This window comes from Nomascus leucogenys, chromosome 1a (genome assembly GCF_006542625.1).
Source record: "Nomascus leucogenys isolate Asia chromosome 1a, Asia_NLE_v1, whole genome shotgun sequence".
Classification (NCBI taxonomy): Eukaryota; Metazoa; Chordata; class Mammalia; order Primates; family Hylobatidae; genus Nomascus; species Nomascus leucogenys.
In genome coordinates, this window is record NC_044381.1 from 74,219,253 (window position 1) to 74,230,708 (window position 11,456).

Genomic DNA, 11,456 nt, shown 5'->3' on the forward strand with positions numbered 1-11,456 from the left:
CTTTTATTCCAAACCACACAGATCAGAAGTTAATGTTAGTGTTATGGTTTGTGGTACATAGTGTACCTTTTTAAATATGTGAACTAACTTATAAAATACTACGACCTAAGAGTAAGAAAAAGCAGAGTCAAACAGAAGTAAATACATAAAGAAAAATTTAGAATAATGTCAAGGAATTCTAAAGCCCTGATACTAACTGCCTACATTAATGATACAGCCAATTATACTATTAGTATAGGTCTAGCTTAATATCTTTGCGGTCAATTTCTTCCTTTGCTTATTTAATTACTATAGGTATATAAAAACACAGTAACATTCTTTATTATTTTGAAATTTTCTCCTTGTGTATTAGATTAGCAGTTTTCTTTTAAATATTGCCTAACTAAAACAAGTATTCTCATATGTTGTTAGTGGAAATGTAAATTTGGTACACTCTCTTTGTAAATTAAATCAGCAGTATATATTAAGAACCTTAAAAAATAATTAGGGGCTGGGCATGGTAGCTCACGCCTGTAATCCCACCACTTTGGGAGACCGAGGCAGGTGGATCACTTGAGGCCAGGAGTTCGAGACCAGCCTGGCCAACATGGCAAAACCTCATCTCTACTAAAAATACAAAAATTAGCCGAGTGTGGTAGCACGTGCCTGTAATCCCAGCTACTCGAGAGGCGGAGTCAGGAGAATCGCTTGAATCTCGGATGCAGAGGCTGCAGTGAGCCAAGATCACACCACTGTACTCCAGCCTGGGCAAGACAGCAAGACTCTGTCTCAAAAAAAAAAAAAATCAGGTTTGCTTCTAGGAATTATTATTGTTATTATTGAGACAAAGTCTTGCTCTGTTGCCAGGCTAGAATGCAGTGGCGTGATCTCCACTCATTGTAACCTCCACCTCCCAGGTTCAAGCAATTCTCCTGCCTCAACCTCCCAAGCAGCTGGGACTACAGGTGCACGCCACCATGCCCAGTGAATTTTTTAATTTTTAGTACAGATGCAGTTTCACCATGTTGGCCAGGATGGTCTTGATCTCTTGACCTCATGATCCGCCTGCCTCAGCCTCCCAAAGTGCTGGGATTACAAGGCGTGAGCCACCACACCCGGCACTTACAGGAGTTATCTCAAGAGCATAATCCTAAGCATTCAAATAATTTTATGCCCAAACTGCTCATCATAGCATTATTTATAGTGCAAACATTAAATAAACATTATAGTGCTGCTTTCCCTTCTGACACTTTATTACTTGGAGGAGAACAAAATAGAGTTAGGCGATGAATTCCTTCACCATAACCTAAGCATAGTCCTATGTTAGATTAGATTGGAATGCAATCATACAGTGAAATCTTTTGCAATGAATAGAATTTTAAGGTAATATTTAAAATAACACAAACTTTTAAAGTACTATGATGTTAAGTTTAGAAAAATCAGGATATAAATGTGTATGTATATGTGTATGTGTGTGTGTGTATCGTAGTAATCTAAAAGTAATCCTCCTGAAACTACACACAAAGACTAAAATGTAATGCTTCAAAATATTACTAGTGGTTGTCCTTTGGTTGTGGTATTATGTTGGGTTTTTCTTCATTTTTCACTGGTCTACATTTTCCATGTTTTTATGTTGAACATGTATTACTATTATAATAGATGAAATTCCCATGTTCTTATATTGGCAGAATTGAGGTACTACTCCTCTTTATACAGATCAGGAATTCTGTGGGCTGTACAAGCTCAGAAAACTTCTCTAAAGAAAACCAAAGCTTCAGGCTGGGCCTGGCCAGGGCTCACACCTATAATCCCAGCACTTTGGGAGTCCGAGGCAGGAGGATCAGGAGTTCAAGACCAGCCTGGGCAATGTAGTGAGACTCTGTTTCTACAAAAAATTACAAAATTAGCTCAGCATGGTGGTGCACACCTGTGGTCCTAGCTACTTGAAAGGCTAAGGTAGAAGGATCACTTGAGCCTTGGAGATTGAGGCTGCAGTGAGCCATGATTGTGCCACTGCACTCTAGTCAGCGTGACTGGGTGACACAGTGACAGCATTTCGAAAGAAAGAAAGGGAAGAAAGAAAAAGAAAGAAAGAAAGAACAAACGAAAGAGAGAAAGAAAAGGAAGAAAAGCAAGGAAGGAAGGAAGGAAGGAGAAAAGGGAAAGGGAAGGCAAGGAAAGCTTCAGCAATTAGCTCAGATACAGCGTCCAGTTGAATGGCTGTAGATAAGTGGGGTGCCCCTACCCCACTAAAAGAGTGGGGAAGGTCCTTTCCCTCCTGATACTTTCCCTCCTAATACTTTTTATTTGGACAAAGAGCAAAATATGGTTAGGTGATGGATTCCTTCACCAAACAAGTAAAAGAGCAAACAAAGCAACCATTTATTAAGTACTTAATGCATGCTAGGTTGGTTGAAAAGGGTCAGAAGCCAAATGTGATGAGAAGCTGAACAAAAAGAAGGATGATTACAGAACTTTAGCCATCTTGTAGGACCTCCTCAGCTTATAGCTGAAGAATTGGTTTTACTTACTGCCTGCAATTTTGCAGCAATCCTTCTTTCCCTTATCTCTCATCCCCACTGCCAACAGCAATCCCTTTTCCAGACTGCAGCAAGAATGATCTTTTCGAAGAGCAAATCTTCAACAGATTCCAAGGGTACCTTGGGATAAAATTTAACCCCCTTGGGGTGGCTGACAAGGCCCTTTGTGATCTGGTTTTAGCTTTCTCATCTTACAGACATTCTGATCTTCCCAGGCTTCATTTCTGGTGTTCCAGCTTGGAATGACCCACCCTGTCTTGTTTGTCTAGCTAATTTCTGCTTACCCTACATGTCTCAGATAAACTATTGTCCACTGGGAAACCTTAGCTGCCCTTGCCATGTGCATCCATTGTAGTCACTACTTTCTCTATCATAGCCCTTTCTGAATGTTACATAAATCTCTGGTTTAATTTTCCTTCTCCTCATCCTGACTAGGATCTGTGATGGCCAGTGCTGAGTCTGCCCTGTTCCTCACGGTACCTATAATGCCTAGCAGGCGAGCAGCTATTGTTCATTGAACGAATAAGTGGGTGATTACGTGAGTTAATCTGATCATATTTAACTTCTCAAAAAACTTTCTTTGAAGAGGTACTATAATTGACGCAAGTGCATATCAAACTAAAGATGATATACATTTTGGGATGGTGGTGGTCTTGGGGATACTGTGAGTACTTCATTCAGCACTGAAGTTCTAAATCCTGTTTCTTGTTCATGGATATGTAGTAGTCCCCCTCTATCCACGGTTTCACTTTCCATGGTTTCAGTCAATCACAATGTGAAAATATTAGATGCAAAATTCCAGAAATAAGCAGTTCATAAGTTTTAGGTTGCACACTGTTCTGAGTCACATGATGAAATCTTACACCATCCCACTCTGTCCCACTCAGGATGTGAATCATCCCTTTGTCGAGCATATCTGTGCTGTTTGTGCTACATGTCTGTTAGTCACTCAGTAGCCAGCTAGGTTATCAGATTACAAAAAGAGTATATATAGCGCACTATCCATGGTTTCAGGCATCCCCTGGGGACTTTGGAATATACTCCCTGCAGATGAGGGTGGGCTACTATTTGCATATGTGTGTATAGACTTTAAGGATTTCTAAAATTAGCTTTTCAAGTCCCTGTGGGAAAAAATAAACATCCTGATACGTTGATGGATTGTTTTTAATCCTGAAAAAAAAAGACCTCTTCACCTAACAATAGGGGATATTCATTAAATGTTCATAAAAAATCTTTACAGACACCAGAAAACATTTGTATAATATTAAGGCTTTTAAAAGTACACAAATTACATGTGCAGAAAAAGCTGATCTCTCCTATATAAAAAGAAATGTACATATATTTACATAATAAAAAGATTGGAAGTACATAAAAGTGTATATTGTAATTATTTCTCAGGGTCATCTTGTGTAAAATACTTTTCTTTTTTACACTTTTCAGTGTTTCTCTGTATAAGCACGTATTACTTTTGTTAAAATACCAAGAGTTATATAAAAAAAAATCTTTATAATAAGATGAATTCCTTGATAAGTAGGCAGCAGTTTCAAAAAATGTTTTAAGACTAAAGAATAGCCTCGAGGCAGTTAACCAATTGCAGTTACTTGAAGTGAATTAGGGGAGAGGCTAACTTGGGCTGGACCATAGAATTAACTCTCGAAATAGGCCATAAGCAGTAGTTCAGACAGCTGGTCAGGGAATGTCCCTCACCTGCACCAGCTATCTCAATAGATCTAGGAAGTGGCTTTTTCTTTGCTTAACAATAGGTCCAGTGATAAGCAAAACTGCCCTCCTTCAAAGCTCCCTGAAGTGCAAAAAGACTAAGGAAGATCAAAGGAACCATTAGCCACTCCCTGAACTTCAAAGGTTTCTCCTATGGGAACTCTGAGAAGCAGCTGTGTATTTGTACGTTACATAGAAACTTCCATTACTGTGCATAAATATAACATGACAAATATCTTGGTCACTTTATCCTTTCCATTTCCTTACTATGGTTGCATTTTTGGGTTGGCAATTTTGTAAACACATTAAAATGAGGAACACATCAAAATATATTAGGAATGGAGATCTACACACCCTAGTAAACACTATCCTATTCTTAGCATATCATGTTTGTCTTTTCTAAGCCTAGTTTTTAAAAGTCTTTATTGTTTCTATATTTTCTCACTCAGAGACAAAATAATGGAATAAACATTTTGTTTCACATAACTTGTGTTTTAATGCAATATTCAGGCAAAGTTTACAAAATCATTTTCCTTTCCTGGACTGGCTTCACAGAATCAGTCCCCACAATGATGGAAAATGTCCCTTCACTAAAACGTGATGCACGATGTAGTGAGCTAAAGCCAAAATAATTCAGTCAACCGTGTGTATGTAGACTGTTGTATTGTTACTGAACACATTGCCTCAAAGTGTTCATTTTAATAATAAAAAATGCATCTGGGGCCGGGCATGGTGGCTCATGTCTGTAATCCCAGCACTTTGGGAGGCCAAGGCGGGTGTATTGCTTGAGCTCAGGAGTTCGAGACCAGCCTGGCCAACATGGTGAAACTTCGTCTCTATCAAAAATGCAAAAAATTTGCCAAGTGTGGTGGCACACGCCTGTGGTCCCAGCTACGGAGGAGGCAGAGGTGGAAGAATCACCTGAGCCTGGGAGGTGGAGGTTGCAGTGAGCTGAGATTGTGCCACTGCACTCCAGCCTGGGTGACAGAGTAAAACCCTGTCTCAAATAATAATAATAATAATACTAAGCATCTGTGATTATTTTAAGTAAAATAATCTTAAGACCCAAGTATATCATATATGTGATGAGAAGTTCTATATAAGTAAATTTAGTTAAAGGTATGTACACCAAGAGTGAGATCTACATTCTGAAAAGGTATAGAACAAGATCAATCTTTTATTCTTGTATTCAAAATAATGTATTATGTATATACCAATAAAAAGAGGAATAAGACATAATTCCTACCTTAAAAGACTTCTAGAAGAAGCAACAGAAAAACAATGATCACAGAAGTCTGCAGCACTCACAGAGTAGGGAGAAGCCAGTTTTGTGAGGTGGGGAGGTGTGTTTGGTTGTGTGTGTGTGTCTGTGTGTGTGTGTGTGTGTGACAGAGAGAGAGAGAAAGAGAAGAGGGGAGGGGGTGCATTATGAGGGGTGATGATTCCAGGGACCATCAGCACAGACACAGAGGCCAGAAATCATCTTGTACATTTTGGCAAGTGCAAGTTACTCGATTCAAAGGTCATTATTTATATACACAATAATTATTAATTGAGTATTTTGGGTTGAAGCTGTGAATGGCAAGAAGTAACTGCTGCTTCAAGGTAAGATCACCAAAAGGGCTTTGTTTATGTAGTGAACATAAGTGGTTGCCTTACCAGCATCCGCTCCACATTCTTCTTCCTAACACAAGCCCAATTTTGTTTAATATACGTCCCTTTTCCACACACCCATACACCTCCAAGGAAGCTCGCCTCACTCTTAATCCCCTTCCAGTGATTGACTCAGAAATAGCATGTGATATATTCTAACCAAGAATATAGCCAGAGAAGTTGGCTAGAGGTTTCTGGAAAAGTAAATCTGCGAGAGTTACTGAAAACCTCTCCCTTCCTCTTACTGGGCATGAATAAAGAAGCACTTAGCCCCAAACACTTTTGGCAGCCACATTATAACAATGAAGGAAATCAGCATTAGGATGGAGCTGACTCTGTGAATGGAAGGAGAGAGACAGAAACTTGGGTTCACAATGATATCATGAAACAACTAATCCTGAACCTCGCTCTGCCTCTGACTGTCTCATTCCCTTATTTTTTTCAAAGCCAGATTGAGCTTGTGGCCAAAGCACCCTAATCAAAGTTTAGATTTGATTATTAGGCTATGGGAGTCACTGAAGCGATTTAAGTCAGGGAGTGAAATAATAGGTTTGTATTTTGTAGGGGTGGCAGTGGTAGAAATGTTGAAGACGGATGGGTGGGATGGGAGATCAGCTAACATTTACAGGGGCTTCCTATATGCTCTGTATTAAACACTTTACATATAATAATTATTTTACCCTTCCAAAACCCTACAAGGCATGTAATATTATCCATATCCGATATGAGGAATCTGAAGCCCAGACACATTAAGTTGTCAACACCACACAGCCAGTAATTGGCAGAGCCAGGATCTGAACTCCAATTTTATTTAGATACTCCTTCATCCCCCAGCCATATACATCAGCAGAAGCTCACCTCATACTCCATCTCAAACAAGCCTGATTGACATAAGAGTAAATCCAGCCCCTTTCCAGTGTCTGGCTCAGGAATAGGCCAGTGATCCAATTCTGGTCTGGCTTCTGACCACCAATTCATAGGGTTATCATAAGAACTAAAGGAGCTATTATTTATAACATGCTTAATACATGCGAAGACCACAATAAATGGTAGCTATTGTTATTATTAAAAGCTTCTATTATCAAGAACAACTGAGAAAGAATGTCCAAAGGAGGGCAAGAGAGAGTGGAGAAGCCAAGGGAAGAGTTTCTGGAAGGGCACGGCAGGATGAAATGCCACGATGGAATAAAATGATGTGAGAACTGGAAGAGTCTAGTTAGGACATAACAGGTGATTTTTTGCCAAAGTGTTGTTTGAAGAAGGGCTGAGATTGAAGCCAACCCACCATTGAAGAGTGAACCTGCACCTGAGTAGAGACAGTGGATACCTATTGCAGATTAGGAGTTTGTGGTGAAAAGGGGGCAGGAAAAGGATGGTAGTGGGAAAAGGCTCTAAATGGGGCATGTTTATAAACTTTGAGGCAGTAGCTAGCAAAGGTAACATGGAAAATTCAGGAGAGAGAAACAATGATGGGACAGGTTCCAAAGGAGACTGAAAGAGAAAGCATCAAGCCCACAGGTAGAGGGAGGTATTAGTCATGAAGAATTGATCCATCTTCCACCCTCTTAAGATTGAGGGGGAGGAGGTAAGGGTAAGTTCAGATATAGATGAACTTATAGGCATGGCAGTAGAAGGCACATCTATGAAATAGCTCACTTTTCTTAGTGAAATGGAGGCAGGGTTACCTGCTGAGAGTGTGAAGCAAGTATGGTTGAGGATAGTTGCTGTTGGATGAAGCTGGCCTTGGAGACAGGTTAAAACAATTCTAGACAGCTGAAGACATAGCTAAATTAGAGACCAAAAATTTTTTGGCTCTAATATGTAGGAATACATGATTCTCTCCAACATGTCTCACCAGCCCAGGTGTATCTGTGAGAATCACCCTGATCATGTCTTCAGGCAGGTCATGAAGAGTTAGCGTGATGTTGAAAGTAATGGAAATGGGGACCATTTGACCACAACCCTCTCTGGTTCTTCACAGTCCCCTGAGGCCTCAGTTCTACAAATAAAATTGATGCCTAATGCCTACCTACAATTGGGACTGCCATCCACTACTGGCAAGGGGAAAGAAGGTTAAAGAACAGACTGTCATTCCCCAAATTCAAAGGGAAGAATCAAATTGTTAGCCCTTTATCTGGGCATCTCAGAGTGTTCTAAGATTACAGGTAATACAACAATATACTAATATTCATCCTTTGGTTAAGTTCTTCAGCTCTCAAATTTGATGTATGTTCTTTCTTTCATTCAAGATGAAACAAAGTTAAGGACATTCATTTTCAGGGCTTTATGTATAATAGATAGGATTAATGGGATTAAGAACCACATGACATGTAAAATAAAACTACAGAAATATTTAAATTATTTAGTATGTGTGCCTATGGCACATAACAATGTCATCCTGCTGTGTCAAGGGAACTTAAAGCATCTTTCCATTATTCATTCCCACAGTTACCTTTCAGGTAGGTACAGAGCTAGGTTTTCTCTCTAAACCTAGCCAATAAGAGAAAAATGCCTCACTGTTAGAAAGAATTAAAAAGAAATTTTTCTCCTTCCAAGCTGATTTCAAGAAATTGCTTTAGGATGTTGTTTTAAAATTGCTGCTGGTTATTTTAATTGATTTAATGAGAAGTTTTTTTTCTTCTAAAAAATTAAGGCATGTTCTCTTCTTCCTCAAAAGAGAACAACAATAGTAAAAAAAAAAAATGGCTGTTGCTTCATAGGATATTACAAAACAATGAAAATATCAACTAACCACACAGAAGAATATCACTGCTACACTTACCTGGCTCTGAGCCCATTCTTTCCTATGAAGTATTGCTCATGGAGGTAGTTGTTTTTTCAGAGTCTCATAATAGTAAATATGTCTAAAGCATTAGAGTGAACTAATCCTATTTCTATGCCTAAAATAGTGCTATCATCCTAATCGGTAAACATGAATCAAATAGAAAAGATTTCATAAGTTATAAAGACAATTTTTTTTAGAGAAGTCATCTGATTTAGAAGGCCAACATTGTAATTTTAATACTGGGATATAAAGGAAAATCACTGGGGCTGAGACATTAGAATTACCCCACTAGTTATTGAGGAGGTCAGAATTTACTTTGTCATTATAAGCATTCTAGGTTACTGAATGAGAGACTGGTGTACTTCAGTCAAAAAGCTTAACAATTTCCCTTTTATGTGTTTGATATGTGAATACAAAGTGAGTAACATTTACTCCCTGACCTCAAGAAGGTCCTTACAACTCTTGACTTTCTGAAAACCACTTTGAGACAACATCTGGTCAGCTCCTCAGTGTGACAGAGCTCAATGCCAAGTTGCAACACAGAAAGAACAGGAAGGCCTGCTGCCATTCATTCACTACAGTGAAGGCACATGTTTTTAGGAAGTGCTTACATTTCAAAGTGAATGACTGAGAGGTATTTTTCTAAGTAAAATTCACCCTTAAACATTTCTTATGGAATTATCTGGTGCCTCTTGGGCCAGTTTTTCCACCATGATTTGAACAGATCATTGTTTCGTTGGCTGACTACCCAGGTTACACTTAGAAACTTTGAAAAACATGTATCTTTAAACAACCTATGCACATTTGGAAACATGGTTTTGTTTTGTGCTTTTTAAAAGACAGAAATGGGATCACGCTGTACTTAAGCATCTCATTTATATCCCCCACACATCAAGGTATTTAGGAGGTTTTTCAATGTATCTGTAGCAAGTTATACATTCTGAAAATGGCCACAGCAATATTTCTGGTCCCACATGCTCTTTGAGAACCTCGCCTCTCTCCACCAAGAGTAGAGTCTATTTCCCCTCCTCTCAAAACTGGATATAATTTTGTGTCTGCCTAGATACAATGCAGCAGAACTGACACTACATAACTTGTTTTTTGTTTCTTTTTCTTCAGAGGGAGTCTCCCTGTGTTGCCTAGGCTGGAGTGCAGTGGCGCAATCTTGGCTTACTGCAACCTCTGCCTCCCAGGTTCAAGTGATTCTCCTCAGCCTCCTGAGTAGCTGGGACTACGGGCGTGAGCTACCACGCCCGGCTAATTTTTGTATTTTTCGGCAGAAATGAGGTTTCACTGTGTTGGCCAGGCTGGTCTCGAACTCCTGGCCTCAAGAGATCCTCCAGCCCCAGCCTCCCAAAATGCCAGGATTACAGGTGTGAGGCACCGCACCTGCCTAGAGACTACATGACTTCTAAGGCTAGGTCATAATGGGTAATATGCTTCTGATTGACTTTTTCACACCATACTTGCCGTTGGAACCCAGCCACCAGGCTGTGACAAAGCCCAAACCAATCAATGCTAAAAGACCACCGGGAGACGTCTACATGGATTAGAACTGAGGCCTCCAGCCTTCATCCTGCATCAACCACCAGCGGTGAAAGTGAAGTTTTCAAATAATTCTATTCCTCAGCCTTGGAGTCTTCCAGTTGAAGCCCTACTCATAATGGAGTAGAGAAAAGCCATCCCAGTTGTGCTCTGTCTGGATTTCAGAGGCACAGAATCTGTGAGCATAATAAAGTTATTTTATACATACGGAGTTTAGATTACGGCAAAAAGTTGCAAACGTGTTCCGTCATGGAACTAGATATTGAAAACGTCCATCTGCGGCACACCAGACCAGCTCTATAAATTAGGTTTTTAACAAAACCGAATTTGTTCAGTGAGCGAGTTGAGTTACACTACCTGTCTCAGCTCAGACCTGCCGGGAGTCAACTGTGGACTAGAGCATAAGGAGCCCAGCCACAAGCTCAAGTTCTATCCACTTTGCACTCGAAAGGCAGATCCCCTGGGAGTATCAGGCCACCTGTTTACCAGTGCTTCCTAATCTATTTGTGTCACAAATTTAGGACTGTGCTTCTTAGCCCTGGTCACTCTTTTTCACCATCTCGCTCTAACCCTCCCCCAGGTGTGCTAGCAATTGCCCAACACCTGTCAGTCACTTTTGCCTCCAATTTTACTGGGCGCCAGGTGCAGAGTAAAGAGGGAGAGGAAGAGGGCCGACTCCCTTGCCTCAAAGTGGCAAGGGCCAGCTGAACTTAATTCACACTGCAAACCACCACGTTTCGACAGCCATCCCCATATTTTCACAGCTCAAATCTTCCTTTCCTTTTCGGTCGGCTTCCCTGATTTGCTCCATTTTTAATCGCTCCTCCCCGATCCTCCTTGCCCCTGGTCAGGGCAAACATTAAACGCTGTACAGCTTTAAAAAGGCATTTTTAGGTGACTTGTAAACGGCTGGTTCCACAGGCCCCGAACTGGCGAGATTCGCTACAGCTCCGAGTGCGCAGTAGACTTTGAGCAGGGAGCGCCTGCCTGGTCCAGCCCTCCCCGGCCCCGCGTGGCAAGCACCGCAGGTTGAGGCGCCCCCAAACCGAGGAAGAGGGTTTGGAAGCCTGTGACTCCAAAGCCCTCTGCAACTTCCCGGCCCCACAGCCCCACCCACTAGCACGCGGCCTTCCCCACAGCCCGCAGGAGACACCTTTGTCCCCGCCCCTCCACAGGTCATCTCCCTCCACGCCCCTCTCTCTTGGCCCGGGCAGCCGGCAGGCAGGGAAGTGTCG